Genomic DNA, 17549 nt, shown 5'->3' on the forward strand with positions numbered 1-17549 from the left:
GTCTACGACGACCCAGATTTACTCAAAAGGGTCATAACTGGTGACGAATCATGGCTATATGGTTATGATATCGAAACCAAAGCCCAATCGTCACAATGGAAGAGCCCAGGTGAGCCAAGACCGAAAAAAGCACGCCAAGTTCTTCGATTACCATGGCGTGGTGCATCAGGAGTTCTTACCATATGGTCGTACGGTCAATAAACAGTATTATCTGGAAGTTATGCGCCGTTTGCGAGAAGCAATACGAAAGAAACGTCCAGAATTGTGGAAAAACAATTCATGGCTTTTGCATCACGATAATGCCCCTGCTCACTCATCTTTGCTTGTGAGAGATTTTTTGGCCAAAAACAACACCACAATAATGCCTCAGCCACAATATTTACCGGATTTGGCCCCATGTGACTTTTTCTTGTTTCCAAAACTAAAGAGACCTATGAAAGGACGGAGATTTGCAACGATTGTAGAGATAAAGACTGCATCGCTGGAAGAGCTCAAGGCTATACCGAAAAGTGCTTATGGGAAGTGTTTTGAGGATTGGAAAAACCGTTGGCATAAGTGTATTGTATCTGAGGGGGATTACTTTGAAGGGGACAACATTAATATTGATAAATAAATTAATAGCTTTTCTTGAAAATACAAAATCACCTTACTTTTTGAACACACCTCGTATATGATCTACTAAATAAATACACTTTCTTTATTTTTTACATTCGGCACGCTTTATTAATATCAAACAATACTAAGCAATGACATAGTAAATTGCAGCTTGCCGAATATAATATTAGAAAAAGTATATGTATTTAATAGATTTTCATTTCTTTGTGTATATATAGTAGTCACCTTCGCTCACCGTTTTGGTGCGCTTTGCACTACGTGGACTGCCCTCCACAGAGATAAAATGGCAAACTTTTTTGTCTCAAATTTTATCAAATAAAAGAAACTTATGTTCGATTTCAGGATTCACTGACAGACATGGTCACATTGATAAGGCCAGTGGACCTGTGTTTTAACAATAACAATAGGTTTATCAGAAAGTATGTAGCAGGTAAAAGGAAGCGTATACAACCACTCATTCTTTTTTACAATTTAGAAAACAACTACTCGCAATCAAAAGAGCTTGCAAATCACATAATGATAATATTCTGGAAGCTACTTAGAACATAACACATGTTTGTAGAAGATACCAGAAGGGCCTTTCCTCATTGCAAATCTTAAATAAAAAACTTGTTTTTACATGTTTGGCAATATTTTGCATTTTTTTTTCTATAATGTCTTTGATTGCTTGTAAACACGGTCCTTTGCATGTCGGAAATGCTGCTTTATAATTTTGGTTATGTCTAGCTCCGTTCATCATCTTAGATGGAGAATCTTTGAATGCTCTTCTTACTTCAATCACTCAAGGTAATGTGAAAATATCTTAAAGTGATCGTACAGCTTCACGTAAATTCGCACTCTTTATTGAGTTGGACATTTTAATTTGTAACACAATTAAAAAAATTCCGAAAATCAAAGCAACACAAAAATTGAATACAAAACTGGACTGACCACAACCAAATTGCGAAATAAACTGACGCTCGGACGAAAAATAGCGTGCGTCAAAAAGAAAAGGAATTATTAAAGGATAATTAAAGGATTTCTTCAGTTGGAATTTTTAAAAAAATTCTAAGAAGAACCCCTCGTTTCAAAATCCATGTATCCAACAGTAGTTATCCGATTGACTTCTTTTTTTTTTTTTTATTTATTCCTCTAAAATTTTTTTAGCAATAAAATCAAAGTAAATTTTAAATAAATGTATATCTTGCATTTTTCTACGTAACGGCGCTCGTAATAGTTCCTTGTTTTTGTACGCAGCGCCTATTTGTACCGCAAACATGCCACGCACTCTCTGACACGCTAGAAACTATCGACCATTGCAACCCTTTTCAATACAATTAACTCTTTTAATTTTAACGGGGAATGTCTTTACTATTAACGGGTAATATAATAATATGTCATAGGGCTTTTAAAGTTCCTAAATGGTTTTAAAAACAAGTAGGGCTCTAGTTTCTTAACTAAAAGCAGTTGGTGGCGCCAATAAAGAGGTATCTTCCATATGAGCCAAACAATTTATCTTTACTAAATTATTTTTACAATAAGTATTCCCTCATTGTTGTTTAATAAAAGTATATTTTAAGCTTTTACTACATTATATTTGTTATTTGTATTTGTTTTGCTTGGCTTTAAATTGCAAAGAAAAAACCATGCTTAAGAATTGTTCATAATGTATGGTTAAGATTCCATCCATATCAGTGTCGTGCTGCCGGAATGCAGTTGTTAATGTCTGCAATAAAAATTGTAATTGTATTAAAAGACAATAATAGTTATAAATGGACACAATAATTTTTTGGTATGTTTTAGATGTAAAGTTTATGACTAAGCCAGTAGTAACTAGGAACCTATCGCAATTGATATAAAATCATTCTGTGTAAGCCTCTTAAGTAGGAAATAACAAAAACCTTGTCTGTATATATCAACCAAAAAGAGCTCTTAACGATGTAAAAATATAGTGACGATCGCACCTTCAACAAGCAAACGTTTTGATATCAACTTCTGTGACGAAAATGTAATATATGATCTACTAAATAAATACGCTTTCTTTATTTTTTACATTCGGCACGCTTTATTAATATCAAACAATACTAAGCAATGACATAGTAAATTGCAGCTTGCCGAATGTAATAATATAGAAAGTATATGTATTTAGTAGATTTTCATTTCTTTGCGTATATATAGTAGTCGCCTTCGCTCACCCTTTTGGTGCGCTTTGCACTACGTGGACTGCCGTCCACAGAGATAAAAAGGCAAACTTTTTTGTCTCAAATCTTATCTAATAAAAGAAACTCATGTTCGACTTCAGGATTCACTGACAGGCGTACATGGTCACATTGATAAGGCCAGTGGACCCGTGTTGTAACAATAACAATTGGTTTATCAGAAAGTATGTAGCAGGTAAAAGGAAGCGTATACAACCACTCATTCTTTTTTACAATTTAGAAAACAACTATTCGCAATCAAAAGAGCTTGCAAATCACATAATGATAATAAACTATTCATTTTAAAAACTTTGTTAGATTTAAACACCATAAGAAACACAATAGATTTATCAGAAAGTAAGTAGCAGATAAAAGGAAGCTTATACAACCACTCATTCTTTTTTACAATTTAGGAATCAATTTTTCGCGATGAAAAGAGCTTGCAAATCACATAATGAAAATATTCTGGAAGCTACTTAGAACATAACACATGTTTGTAGAAGATACCAGAAGGGTCTTTCCTCATTGCAAATCTTAAATAAAAAACTTGTTTTTACATGTTTGGCAATATTTTGCATTTTTTTTTTCTATAATGTCTTTGATTGCTTGTAAACACGGTCCTTTGCATGTCAGAAATGCTGCTTTATAATTTTGGTTATGTCTAGCTCCGTTCATCGTCTTAGATGGAGAATCTTTGAATGCTCTTCTTACTTCAATCACCCAAGGTAATGTGAAAATATCTTAAAGTGATCGTACAGCTTCACGTAAATTCGCACTCTTTACTGAGTTGGACATTTTAATGTGTAACACAATTAAAAAAATACCGAAAATAAAGGCAACACAAAAATTGAATACAAAACTGGACTGACCACAACCAAATTGCGAAATAAACTGACGCTCGGACGAAAAATAGCGTGCGTCAAAAAGAAAAGGAATTATTAAAGGATAATTAAGGGATTTCTTCAGTTGGAATTTTTAAAAAAATTCTAAGAAGAACCCCTCGTTTCAAAATCCATGTATCCAACAGTAGTTATCCGATTGACTTCTTTTTTTTTTTTTTAATTTATTCCTCTAAAATTTTTTTTAGCAATAAAATCAAAGTAAATTTTAAATAAATGTATATCTTGCATTTTCCTACGTAACGGCGCTCGTAATAGTTCCTTGTTTTTGTACGCAGCGCCTATTTGTACCGCAAACATGCCACGCACTCTCTGACACGCTAGAAACTATCGACCATTGCAACCCTTTTCAATACAATTAACTCTTTTAATTTTAACGGGGAATGCCTTTACTATTAACGGGTAAAATATTAATATGCCATAGGGCTTTTAAAGTTCCTAAATGGTTTTAAAAACACGTAGGGCTCTAGTTTCTTAACTAAAAGCAGTTGGTGGCGCCAATAAAGAGGTATCTTCCATATGAGCTAAATAATTTATCTTTACTAAATTATTTTTACAATAAGTATTCCCTCATTGTTGTTTAATAAAAGTATATTTTAATAGTGTAGTAAAAGTACATTATATTTGTTATTTGTATTTGTTTTGCTTGGCTTTAAACTTTTAAAGAAAAACCATGCTTAAAAATTGTTCATAATGTATGGTTATGATTCCATCCATATCAGTGTCGTGCTGCCGGAATGCAGTTGTTAATGTCTGCAATAAAAATTGTAATTGTATTAAAAGACAATAATAGTTATAAATGGACACAATAATTTTTTGGTATGTTTTTGATGTAAAGTTTATGACTAAGTTTATGACTTGATATTAAATCATTCCCTGTGTATATCGGCATATACACAGAAAAACGGTAGGCACACACATGACACAACTTACTAATAGCTAATGCATAAGTAAATGATCATAACATATATGGTTTATAGCGGCATGGGCACCAACAATAGTGAATTTATATGAATAATTTTCTTGGCGGTCATCCTTTATTGGGATTTTGTGTAAGCCTCTTACGTAGCAAATAACAAAAACCTTGTCTGTATATATCAACCAAAAAGAGCTCTTAACGATGTAAAAATATAGTGACGATCGCACATTCAACAAGCAAACGTTTTGATATCAACTTGTGTGACGAAAATGTAATACGAGGTGTGTTCAAAAAGTAAGGTGACTTTCCAAATTTCGCGGGCAACATATTTTCGATTATCGATTTTTTTGTTTTGTTATGTTGGTACACTCTTCCCTAATCTGTACCAAGTTTCAATTGAATCCCCTTTTTTGTTTAGTTGTGAGAGGCGTAAAGGTAACAAGTTGTTTTGCGTGGCCAGCGCTTTTTGCTATCGAAAAATATGGATCAATGGATTTGCATCAAATTTTGTGTAAAAAAAAAAATTAAGTGCTCCGAAACACTTGAAATGTTGACAGTGGCATACGGTGAAACTGTTGAGTAAAAAAAACGTTTACAAGTGGTACAAACTCTTCCAAGATGGCCGGGAAGATGCCAATGACGAGCCTCGCTATGGACGCCCAAGCACGTCAACAACTGATGAAAACGTTCAAGCAGTGAAGAAAATTGTTTTGGAAAATCGTCGAATCACTATCAGAAAAGTTGCTGAAGATGTCGGTATATCGCTTGGCTCGTGCCATGAAATTTTTTCGAATATTTTGGGCATGAGTCGTGTGTCAGCGAAGTTTGTTCCAAAATTGCTGAATTTTGACCAAAAGAACCGTCGCATGAGCATCGCTCAAGAGCTGTTGGATGACGTCAACGACGACCCAGATTTACTCAAAAGGGTCATAACTGGTGACGAATCATGGCTATATGGTTATGATATCGAAACCAAAGCCCAATCGTCACAATGGAAGAGCCCAGGTGAGCCAAGACCGAAAAAAGCACGCCAAGTTCTTCGATTACCATGGCGTGGTGCATCAGGAGTTCTTACCATATGGTCGTACGGTCAATAAACAGTATTATCTGGAAGTTATGCGCCGTTTGCGAGAAGCAATACGAAAGAAACGTCCAGAATTGTGGAAAAACAAATCATCTTTATTTTTCACATTCGGCACGCTTTATTAATATCAAACAATACTAAGCAATGACATAGTAAATTGCAGCTTTCCGAATATAATAATATAGAAAGTATATGTATTTAATAGATTTTCATTTCTTTGTGTATATATAGTAGTCGCCTTCTCTCACCGTTTTGGTGCGCTTTGCACTACGTGGACTGCCGTCCACAGAGATAAAATGGCAAACTTTTTTGTCTCAAATCTTATCTAATAAAAGAAACTTATGTTCGATTTCAGGATTCACTGACAGGCGTACATGGTCACATTGATAAGGCCAGTGGACCTGTGTTTTAACAATAACAATTGGCTTATCAGAAAGGATGCATCAGGTAAAAGGAAGCGTATACAACCACTCATTCTTTTTTACAATTTCAGTTTTTTTACATTTCAATTTGTTTCAGCGGGCCACGCCCACTCTAACGCCCACACTCCGCGAAAATCTGTACCGCCTACAATTTTGATGATAGAAACAAAACGACTTAAACGATTAAAACTGTCTGCCTCCCACATAACAGCATTTTAATACAAAACTGGACTGACCACAACCAAATTGCGAAATAAACTGACGCTCGGACGAAAAATAGCGTGCGTCAAAAAGAAAAGGAATTATTAAAGGATAATTAAAGGATTTCTTCAGTTGGAATTTTTAAAAAAATTCTAAGAAGAACCCCTCGTTTCAAAATCCATGTATCCAACAGTAGTTATCCGATTGACTTCATTTGTTCTTTTTTATTTATTCCTCTAAAAATTTTTTAGCAATAAAATCAAAGTAAATTTTAAATAAATGTATATCTTGCAATATCTCACGTAGCGGCGCTCGAAATAGTTCCTTGTTTTCGTACGCAGCGCCTATTTGTACCGCAAACATGCCACGCACTCTCTGACACGCTAGAAACTACCGACCATTGCAACCCTTTTCAATACAATTAACTCTTTTAATTTTAACGGGGAATGTCTTTACTATTAACGGGTTATATAATAATATGTCATAGGGCTTTTAAAGTTCCTAAATGGTTTTAAAAACACCTAGGGCTCTAGTTTCTTAACTAAAAGCAGTTGGTGGCGCCAATAAAGAGGTATCTTCCATATGAGCCAAATAATTTATCTTTACTAAATTATTTTTACAATAAGTATTCCCTCATTGTTCTTTAATAAAAGTTTATTATAATAATGATGTAAAAGTACATTAAATTTTTTATTTGTATTTGTTTTGCTTGGCTTTAAATTTTTAAAGAAAAAACCATGCACATCAGTGTCGTGCTACCGGAATGCAGTTGTTAATGTCTGCAATAGAAATTGTAATTGTATTAAAAGACAATAATAGTTATAAATGGACACCATAATTGTTTGGCATGTTTTTGTTGTAAAGTTTATGACTAAGCCAGTAGTAACTAGGAACCTATCGCAATTGATATAAAATCATTCTCTTGTATATCGGCATATACACAGAAAAACGGTAGGCACACACATGACACAACTAACTAATAGCTAATGCATAAGTAAATGATCATAACATATATGGTTTATAGCGGCATGGGCACCAACAATAGTGAATTTATATGAATAATTTTCTTGGCGGTCATCCTTTATTGGGATTTTGTGTAAGCCTCTTACGTAGCAAATAACAAAAACCTTGTCTGTATATATCAACCAAAAAGAGCTCTTAACGATGTAAAAATATAGTGACGATCGCACATTCAACAAGCAAACGTTTTGATATCAACTTGTGTGACGAAAATGTAATACGAGGTGTGTTCAAAAAGTAAGGTGACTTTTCAAATTTCGCGGGCAACATATTTTCGATTATCGATTTTTTTGTTTTGTTACGTTGGTACACTCTTCCCTAATCTGTACCAAGTTTCAATTGAATCCCCTTTTTTGTTTAGTTGTGAGAGGCGTAAAGGTAACAAGTTGTTTTGCGTGGCCAGCGCTTTTTGCTATCGAAAAATATGGATCAATGGATTTGCATCAAATTTTGTGTAAAAAATATCGGTATATCGCTTGGCTCGTGCCATGAAATTTTTTCGAATATTTTGGGCATGAGTCGTGTGTCAGCGAAGTTTGTTCCAAAATTGCTGAATTTTGACCAAAAGAACCGTCGCATGAGCATCGCTCAAGAGCTGTTGGATGACGTCTACGACGACCCAGATTTACTCAAAAGGGTCATAACTGGTGACGAATCATGGCTATATGGTTATGATATCGAAACCAAAGCCCAATCGTCACAATGGAAGAGCCCAGGTGAGCCAAGACCGAAAAAAGCACGCCAAGTTCTTCGATTACCATGGCGTGGTGCATCAGGAGTTCTTACCATATGGTCGTACGGTCAATAAACAGTATTATCTGGAAGTTATGCGCCGTTTGCGAGAAGCAATACGAAAGAAACGTCCAGAATTGTGGAAAAACAATTCATGGCTTTTGCATCACGATAATGCCCCTGCTCACTCATCTTTGCTTGTGAGAGATTTTTTGGCCAAAAACAACACCACAATAATGCCTCAGCCACAATATTTACCGGATTTGGCCCCATGTGACTTTTTCTTGTTTCCAAAACTAAAGAGACCTATGAAAGGACGGAGATTTGCAACGATTGTAGAGATAAAGACTGCATCGCTGGAAGAGCTCAAGGCTATACCGAAAAGTGCTTATGGGAAGTGTTTTGAGGATTGGAAAAACCGTTGGCATAAGTGTATTGTATCTGAGGGGGATTACTTTGAAGGGGACAACATTAATATTGATAAATAAATTAATAGCTTTTCTTGAAAATACAAAATCACCTTACTTTTTGAACACACCTCGTATATGATCTACTAAATAAATACACTTTCTTTATTTTTTACATTCGGCACGCTTTATTAATATCTAACAATACTAAGCAATGACATAGTAAATTGCAGCTTGCCGAATGTAATAATATAGAATGTATATGTATTTAGTAGATTTTCATTTCTTTGTGTATATATAGTAGTCGCCTTCGCTCACCGTTTTGGTGCGCTTTGCACTACGTGAACTGCTGTCCACAGAGATAAAAAGGCAAATTTGTTTGTCTCAAATCTAATTTAATAAAAGAAACTTATGTTCGATTTCAGGATTCACTGACAGGCGTACATGGTCACATTAATAAGGCCAGTGGACCTGTGTTGTAACAATAACAATTGGTTTATCAGAAAGTATGTAGCAGGTAAAAGGAAGCGTATACAACCACTCATTCTTTTTTACAATTTAGAAAACAACTATTCGCAATGAAAAGAGCTTGCAAATCACATAACGATAATACACTCTTAGTTTTAAAAACTTTGTTATATTTAAACAACATAAGAATAACAATAGATTTATCAGAAAGTAAGTAGCAGATAAAAGGAAGCTTATACAACCACTCATTCTTTTTTACAATTTAAGAATCAACTATTCGCGATGAAAAGAGCTTGCAAATCACATAAAGATAATATTCTGGAAGCTACTTAGAACATAACACATGTTTTTAGAAGATACCAGAAGGGCCTTTCCTCATTGCAAATCTTAAATAAAAAACTGGTTTTTACATGTTTGGCAATATTTTGCATTTTTTTTTCTATAATGTCTTTGATTGCTTGTAAACACGGTCCATTGCATGTCGGAAATGCTGCTTTATAAATTTGGTTATGTCTAGCTCCATTCATCATCTTAGATGGAGAATCTTTGAATGCTCTTCTTACTTCAATCACCCAAGGTAATGTGAAAATATCTTAAAGTGATCGTACAGCTTCACGTAAATTCACACTCTTTATTGAGTTGGTCATTTTAATGTGTAACACAATTAAAAAAATTCCGAAAATCAAAGCAACACAAAAATTGAATACAAAACTGGACTGACCACAACCAAATTGCGAAATAAACTGACGCTCGGACGAAAAATAGCGTGCGTCAAAAGGAAAAGGAATTATTAAAGGATAATTAAAGGATTTCTTCAGTTGGAATTGGAAATTCAGAGAAGAACCCCTCGTTTCAAAATCCATGTATCAAACAGTAGTTATCCGATTGACTTCATTTGTTTTTTTTTCCCCCCTAAAAATTTTTTAGCAATAAAATCAAAGTAAATTTTAAATAAATGTATATCTTGCATTTTCCCACGTAGCGGCGCTCGTAATAGTTCCTTGTTTTCGTACGCAGCGCCTATTTGTACCGCAAACATGCCACTCACTCTCTGACACGCTAGAAACTATCGACCATTGCAACCCTTTTCAATACAATTAACTCTTTTAATTTTAACGGGGAATGCCTTTACTATTAACGGGTAATATAATAATATACCATAGGGCTTTTAAAGTTCCTAAATGGTTTTAAAAACACGTAGGGCTCTAGTTTCTTAACTAAAAGCAGTTGGTGGCGGCAATAAAGAGGTATCTTCCATATGAGCTAAATAATTTATCTTTACTAAATTATTTTTACAATAAGTATTCCCTCATTGTTGTTTAATAAAAGTATATTTTAAACTTTTACTACATTATATTTGTTATTTGTATTTGTTTTGCTTGGCTTTGAATTTTTAAAGAAAAAACCATGCTTAAAAATTGTTCATAATGTATGGTTATGATTCCATCCATATCAGTGTCGTGCTGCCGGAATGCAGTTGTTAATGTCTGCAATAGAAATTGTAATTGTATTAAAAGACAATAATAGTTATAAATGGACACAATAATTTTTTGGTATGTTTTTGATGTAAAGTTTATGACTAAGCCAGTAGTAACTAGGAACCTATCGCAATTGATATAAAATCATTCTCTTGTATATCGGCATATACACAGAAAAACGGTAGGCACACACATGACACAACTAACTAATAGCTAATGCATAAGTAAATGATCATAACATAAATGGTTTATAGCGGCAATGGCACCATAATTTGTGAAGTTATATGAATAATTTTCTTGGCGGTCATCCTTTATTGGGATTTTGTGTAAGCCTCTTAAGTATCAAATAACAAAAACCTTGTCTGTATATATCAACCAAAAAGAGCTCTTAACGATGTAAAAATATAGTGACGATCGCACCTTCAACAAGCAAACGTTTTGATATCAACTTCTGTGACGAAAATGTAATATATGATCTACTAAATAAATACGCTTTCTTTATTTTTTACATTCGGCACGCTTTATTAATATCAAACAATACTAAGCAATGACATAGTAAATTGCAGCTTGCCGAATGTAATAATATAGAAAGTATATGTATTTAGTAGATTTTCATTTCTTTGCGTATATATAGAAGTCGCCTTCGCTCACCCTTTTGGTGCGCTTTGCACTACGTGGACTGCCGTCCACAGAGATAAAAAGGCAAACTTTTTTGTCTCAAATCTTATCTAATAAAAGAAACTCATGTTCGACTTCAGGATTCACTGACAGGCGTACATGGTCACATTGATAAGGCCAGTGGACCCGTGTTGTAACAATAACAATTGGTTTATCAGAAAGTATGTAGCAGGTAAAAGGAAGCGTATACAACCACTCATTCTTTTTTACAATTTAGGAATCAATTTTTCGCGATGAAAAGAGCTTGCAAATCACATAATGATAATATTCTGGAAGCTACTTAGAACATAACACATGTTTGTAGAAGATACCAGAAGGGTCTTTCCTCATTGCAAATCTTAAATAAAAAACTTGTTTTTACATGTTTGGCAATATTTTGCATTTTTTTTTCTATAATGTCTTTGATTGCTTGTAAACACGGTCCTTTGCATGTCAGAAATGCTGCTTTATAATTTTGGTTATGTCTAGCTCCGTTCATCGTCTTAGATGGAGAATCTTTGAATGCTCTTCTTACTTCAATCACCCAAGGTAATGTGAAAATATCTTAAAGTGATCGTACAGCTTCACGTAAATTCGCACTCTTTACTGAGTTGGACATTTTAATGTGTAACACAATTAAAAAAATACCGAAAATAAAGGCAACACAAAAATTGAATACAAAACTGGACTGACCACAACCAAATTGCGAAATAAACTGACGCTCGGACGAAAAATAGCGTGCGTCAAAAAGAAAAGGAATCATTAAAGGATAAGTAAGGGATTTCTTCAGTTGGAATTTTTAAAAAAATTCTAAGAAGAACCCCTCGTTTCAAAATCCATGTATCCAACAGTAGTTATCCGATTGACTTCTTTTTTTTTTTTTTTTTATTTATTCCTCTAAAATTTTTTTTAGCAATAAAATCAAAGTAAATTTTAAATAAATGTATATCTTGCATTTTCCTACGTAACGGCGCTCGTAATAGTTCCTTGTTTTTGTACGCAGCGCCTATTTGCACCGCAAACATGCCACGCACTCTCTGACACGCTAGAAACTATCGACCATTGCAACCCTTTTCAATACAATTAACTCTTTTAATTTTAACGGGGAATGCCTTTACTATTAACGGGTAAAATATTAATATGCCATAGGGCTTTTAAAGTTCCTAAATGGTTTTAAAAACACGTAGGGCTCTAGTTTCTTAACTAAAAGCAGTTGGTGGCGCCAATAAAGAGGTATCTTCCATATGAGCTAAATAATTTATCTTTACTAAATTATTTTTACAATAAGTATTCCCTCATTGTTGTTTAATAAAAGTATATTTTAAGCTTTTACTACATTATATTTGTTATTTGTATTTGTTTTGCTTGGCTTTAAATTGCAAAGAAAAAACCATGCTTAAGAATTGTTCATAATGTATGGTTAAGATTCCATCCATATCAGTGTCGTGCTGCCGGAATGCAGTTGTTAATGTCTGCAATAAAAATTGTAATTGTATTAAAAGACAATAATAGTTATAAATGGACACAATAATTTTTTGGTATGTTTTTGATGTAAAGTTTATGACTAAGTTTATGACTTGATATTAAATCATTCCCTGTGTATATCGGCATATACACAGAAAAACGGTAGGCACACACATGACACAACTTACTAATAGCTAATGCATAAGTAAATGATCATAACATATATGGTTTATAGCGGCATGGGCACCAACAATAGTGAATTTATATGAATAATTTTCTTGGCGGTCATCCTTTATTGGGATTTTGTGTAAGCCTCTTACGTAGCAAATAACAAAAACCTTGTCTGTATATATCAACCAAAAAGAGCTCTTAACGATGTAAAAATATAGTGACGATCGCACATTCAACAAGCAAACGTTTTGATATCAACTTGTGTGACGAAAATGTAATACGAGGTGTGTTCAAAAAGTAAGGTGACTTTTCAAATTTCGCGGGCAACATATTTTCGATTATCGATTTTTTTGTTTTGTTATGTTGGTACACTCTTCCCTAATCTGTACCAAGTTTCAATTGAATCCCCTTTTTTGTTTAGTTGTGAGAGGCGTAAAGGTAACAAGTTGTTTTGCGTGGCCAGCGCTTTTTGCTATCGAAAAATATGGATCAATGGATTTGCATCAAATTTTGTGTAAAAAAAAAAATTAAGTGCTCCGAAACACTTGAAATGTTGTCAGTGGCATACGGTGAAACTGTTGAGTAAAAAAAACGTTTACAAGTGGTACAAACTCTTCCAAGATGGCCGGGAAGATGCCAATGACGAGCCTCGCTCTGGACGCCCAAGCACGTCAACAACTGATGAAAACGTTCAAGCAGTGAAGAAAATTGTTTTGGAAAATCGTCGAATCACTATCAGAAAAGTTGCTGAAGATGTCGGTATATCGCTTGGCTCGTGCCATGAAATTTTTTCGAATATTTTGGGCATGAGTCGTGTGTCAGCGAAGTTTGTTCCAAAATTGCTGAATTTTGACCAAAAGAACCGTCGCATGAGCATCGCTCAAGAGCTGTTGGATGACGTCAACGACGACCCAGATTTACTCAAAAGGGTCATAACTGGTGACGAATCATGGCTATATGGTTATGATATCGAAACCAAAGCCCAATCGTCACAATGGAAGAGCCCAGGTGAGCCAAGACCGAAAAAAGCACGCCAAGTTCTTCGATTACCATGGCGTGGTGCATCAGGAGTTCTTACCATATGGTCGTACGGTCAATAAACAGTATTATCTGGAAGTTATGCGCCGTTTGCGAGAAGCAATACGAAAGAAACGTCCAGAATTGTGGAAAAACAAATCATCTTTATTTTTCACATTCGGCACGCTTTATTAATATCAAACAATACTAAGCAATGACATAGTAAATTGCAGCTTTCCGAATATAATAATATAGAAAGTATATGTATTTAATAGATTTTCATTTCTTTGTGTATATATAGTAGTCGCCTTCTCTCACCGTTTTGGTGCGCTTTGCACTACGTGGACTGCCGTCCACAGAGATAAAATGGCAAACTTTTTTGTCTCAAATCTTATCTAATAAAAGAAACTTATGTTCGATTTCAGGATTCACTGACAGGCGTACATGGTCACATTGATAAGGCCAGTGGACCTGTGTTTTAACAATAACAATTGGCTTATCAGAAAGGATGTATCAGGTAAAAGGAAGCGTATACAACCACTCATTCTTTTTTACAATTTCAGTTTTTTTACATTTCAATTTGTTTCAGCGGGCCACGCCCACTCTAACGCCCACACTCCGCGAAAATCTGTACCGCCTACAATTTTGATGATAGAAACAAAACGACTTAAACGATTAAAACTGTCTGCCTCCCACATAACAGCATTTTAATACAAAACTGGACTGACCACAACCAAATTGCGAAATAAACTGACGCTCGGACGAAAAATAGCGTGCGTCAAAAAGAAAAGGAATTATTAAAAGATAATTAAAGGATTTCTTCAGTTGGAATTTTTAAAAAAATTCTAAGAAGAACCCCTCGTTTCAAAATCCATGTATCCAACAGTAGTTATCCGATTGACTTCATTTGTTCTTTTTTATTTATTCCTCTAAAAATTTTTTAGCAATAAAATCAAAGTAAATTTTAAATAAATGTATATCTTGCATTTTCCCACGTAGCGGCGCTCGAAATAGTTCCTTGTTTTCGTACGCAGCGCCTATTTGTACCGCAAACATGCCACGCACTCTCTGACACGCTAGAAACTACCGACCATTGCAACCCTTTTCAATACAATTAACTCTTTTAATTTTAACGGGGAATGTCTTTACTATTAACGGGTTATATAATAATATGTCATAGGGCTTTTAAAGTTCCTAAATGGTTTTAAAAACACCTAGGGCTCTAGTTTCTTAACTAAAAGCAGTTGGTGGCGCCAATAAAGAGGTATCTTCCATATGAGCCAAATAATTTATCTTTACTAAATTATTTTTACAATAAGTATTCCCTCATTGTTCTTTAATAAAAGTTTATTATAATAATGATGTAAAAGTACATTAAATTTTTTATTTGTATTTGTTTTGCTTGGCTTTAAATTTTTAAAGAAAAAACCATGCACATCAGTGTCGTGCTACCGGAATGCAGTTGTTAATGTCTGCAATAGAAATTGTAATTGTATTAAAAGACAATAATAGTTATAAATGGACACCATAATTGTTTGGCATGTTTTTGTTGTAAAGTTTATGACTAAGCCAGTAGTAACTAGGAACCTATCGCAATTGATATAAAATCATTCTCTTGTATATCGGCATATACACAGAAAAACGGTAGGCACACACATGACACAACTAACTAATAGCTAATGCATAAGTAAATGATCATAACATATATGGTTTATAGCGGCATGGGCACCAACATTTGTGAATTTATATGAATAATTTTCTTGGCGGTCATCCTTTATTGGGATTTTGTGTAAGCCTCTTACGTAGCAAATAACAAAAACCTTGTCTGTATATATCAACCAAAAAGAGCTCTTAACGATGTAAAAATATAGTGACGATCGCACATTCAACAAGCAAACGTTTTGATATCAACTTCTGTGACGAAAATGTAATACGAGGTGTGTTCAAAAAGTAAGGTGACTTTTCAAATTTCGCGGGCAACATATTTTCGATTATCGATTTTTTTGTTTTGTTATGTTGGTACACTCTTCCCTAATCTGTACCAAGTTTCAATTGAATCCCCTTTTTTGTTTAGTTGTGAGAGGCGTAAAGGTAACAAGTTGTTTTGCGTGGCCAGCGCTTTTTGCTATCGAAAAATATGGATCAATGGATTTGCATCAAATTTTGTGTAAAAAATATCGGTATATCGCTTGGCTCGTGCCATGAAATTTTTTCGAATATTTTGGGCATGAGTCGTGTGTCAGCGAAGTTTGTTCCAAAATTGCTGAATTTTGACCAAAAGAACCGTCGCATGAGCATCGCTCAAGAGCTGTTGGATGACGTCTACGACGACCCAGATTTACTCAAAAGGGTCATAACTGGTGACGAATCATGGCTACATGGTTATGATATCGAAACCAAAGCCCAATCGTCACAATGGAAGAGCCCAGGTGAGCCAAGACCGAAAAAAGCACGCCAAGTTCTTCGATTACCATGGCGTGGTGCATCAGGAGTTCTTACCATATGGTCGTACGGTCAATAAACAGTATTATCTGGAAGTTATGCGCCGTTTGCGAGAAGCAATACGAAAGAAACGTCCAGAATTGTGGAAAAACAATTCATGGCTTTTGCATCACGATAATGCCCCTGCTCACTCATCTTTGCTTGTGAGAGATTTTTTGGCCAAAAACAACACCACAATAATGCCTCAGCCACAATATTTACCGGATTTGGCCCCATGTGACTTTTTCTTGTTTCCAAAACTAAAGAGACCTATGAAAGGACGGAGATTTGCAACGATTGTAGAGATAAAGACTGCATCGCTGGAAGAGCTCAAGGCTATACCGAAAAGTGCTTATGGGAAGTGTTTTGAGGATTGGAAAAACCGTTGGCATAAGTGTATTGTATCTGAGGGGGATTACTTTGAAGGGGACAACATTAATATTGATAAATAAATTAATAGCTTTTCTTGAAAATACAAAATCACCTTACTTTTTGAACACACCTCGTATATGATCTACTAAATAAATACACTTTCTTTATTTTTCACATTCGGCACGCTTTATTAATATCAAACAATACTGAGCAATGACATAGTAAATTGCAGCTTGCCGAATATAATATTAGAAAAAGTATATGTATTTAATAGATTTTCATTTCTTTGTGTATATATAGTAGTCACCTTCGCTCACCGTTTTGGTGCGCTTTGCACTACGTGGACTGCCCTCCACAGAGATAAAATGGCAAACTTTTTTGTCTCAAATTTTATCTAATAAAAGAAACTTATGTTCGATTTCAGGATTCACTGACAGACATGGTCACATTGATAAGGCCAGTGGACCTGTGTTTTAACAATAACAATTGGCTTATCAGAAAGGATGTATCAGGTAAAAGGAAGCGTATACAACCACTCATTCTTTTTTACAATTTCAGTTTTTTCACATTTCAATTTGTTTCAGCGGGCCACGCCCACTCTAACGCCCACACTCCGCGAAAATCTGTACCGCCTACAGTTTTGATGATAGAAACAAATCGACTTAAACGATTAAAACTGTCTGCCTCCCACAGCATTTGAATACAAAACTGGACTGACCACAACCAAATTGCGAAATAAACTGACGCTCGGACGAAAAATAGCGTGCGTCAAAAAGAAAAGGAATTGTTAAAGGATAATTAAAGGATTTCTTCAGTTGGAATTTTTAAAAAAATTCTAAGAAGAACCCCTCGTTTCAAAAGCCATGTATCCAACAGTAGTTATCCGAAAATTTTTTAGCAATAAAATCAAAGTAAATTTTAAATAAATGTATATCTTGCATTTTCCCACGTAGCGGCGCTCGAAA

The 17549-nt window shown here is 34.6% G+C and overlaps 2 long non-coding RNA genes across 3 annotated transcripts; one reads left to right on the top strand and one right to left on the bottom strand.

Moving 5' to 3' along the window:
- Window positions 1-2120: 2120 nt before the first annotated feature.
- LOC127010892 (uncharacterized) lies at window positions 2121-11266 on the bottom strand. 2 transcript variants are annotated; one of them, XR_007763763.1, is made up of 2 exons: window positions 11074-11266; window positions 2121-2320 (listed from the first exon to the last, which is right to left on the bottom strand). It is a non-coding gene; the product is annotated as an uncharacterized LOC127010892 (long non-coding RNA). The 2 variants fall into 2 exon arrangements; XR_007763762.1 differs by lacking the exon at window positions 11074-11266 and adding an exon at window positions 2790-3107.
- Window positions 11267-14120: 2854 nt separating this feature from the next.
- Window positions 14121-17290, top strand: LOC127010894 (uncharacterized). Its single transcript, XR_007763766.1, has 3 exons — window positions 14121-14248; window positions 17009-17096; window positions 17169-17290. It is a non-coding gene; the product is annotated as an uncharacterized LOC127010894 (long non-coding RNA).
- The last annotated feature ends 259 nt before the right edge of the window (window positions 17291-17549 follow it).

Source organism: Drosophila biarmipes, chromosome 3L (genome assembly GCF_025231255.1).
Source record: "Drosophila biarmipes strain raj3 chromosome 3L, RU_DBia_V1.1, whole genome shotgun sequence".
Classification (NCBI taxonomy): domain Eukaryota; kingdom Metazoa; phylum Arthropoda; class Insecta; order Diptera; family Drosophilidae; genus Drosophila; species Drosophila biarmipes.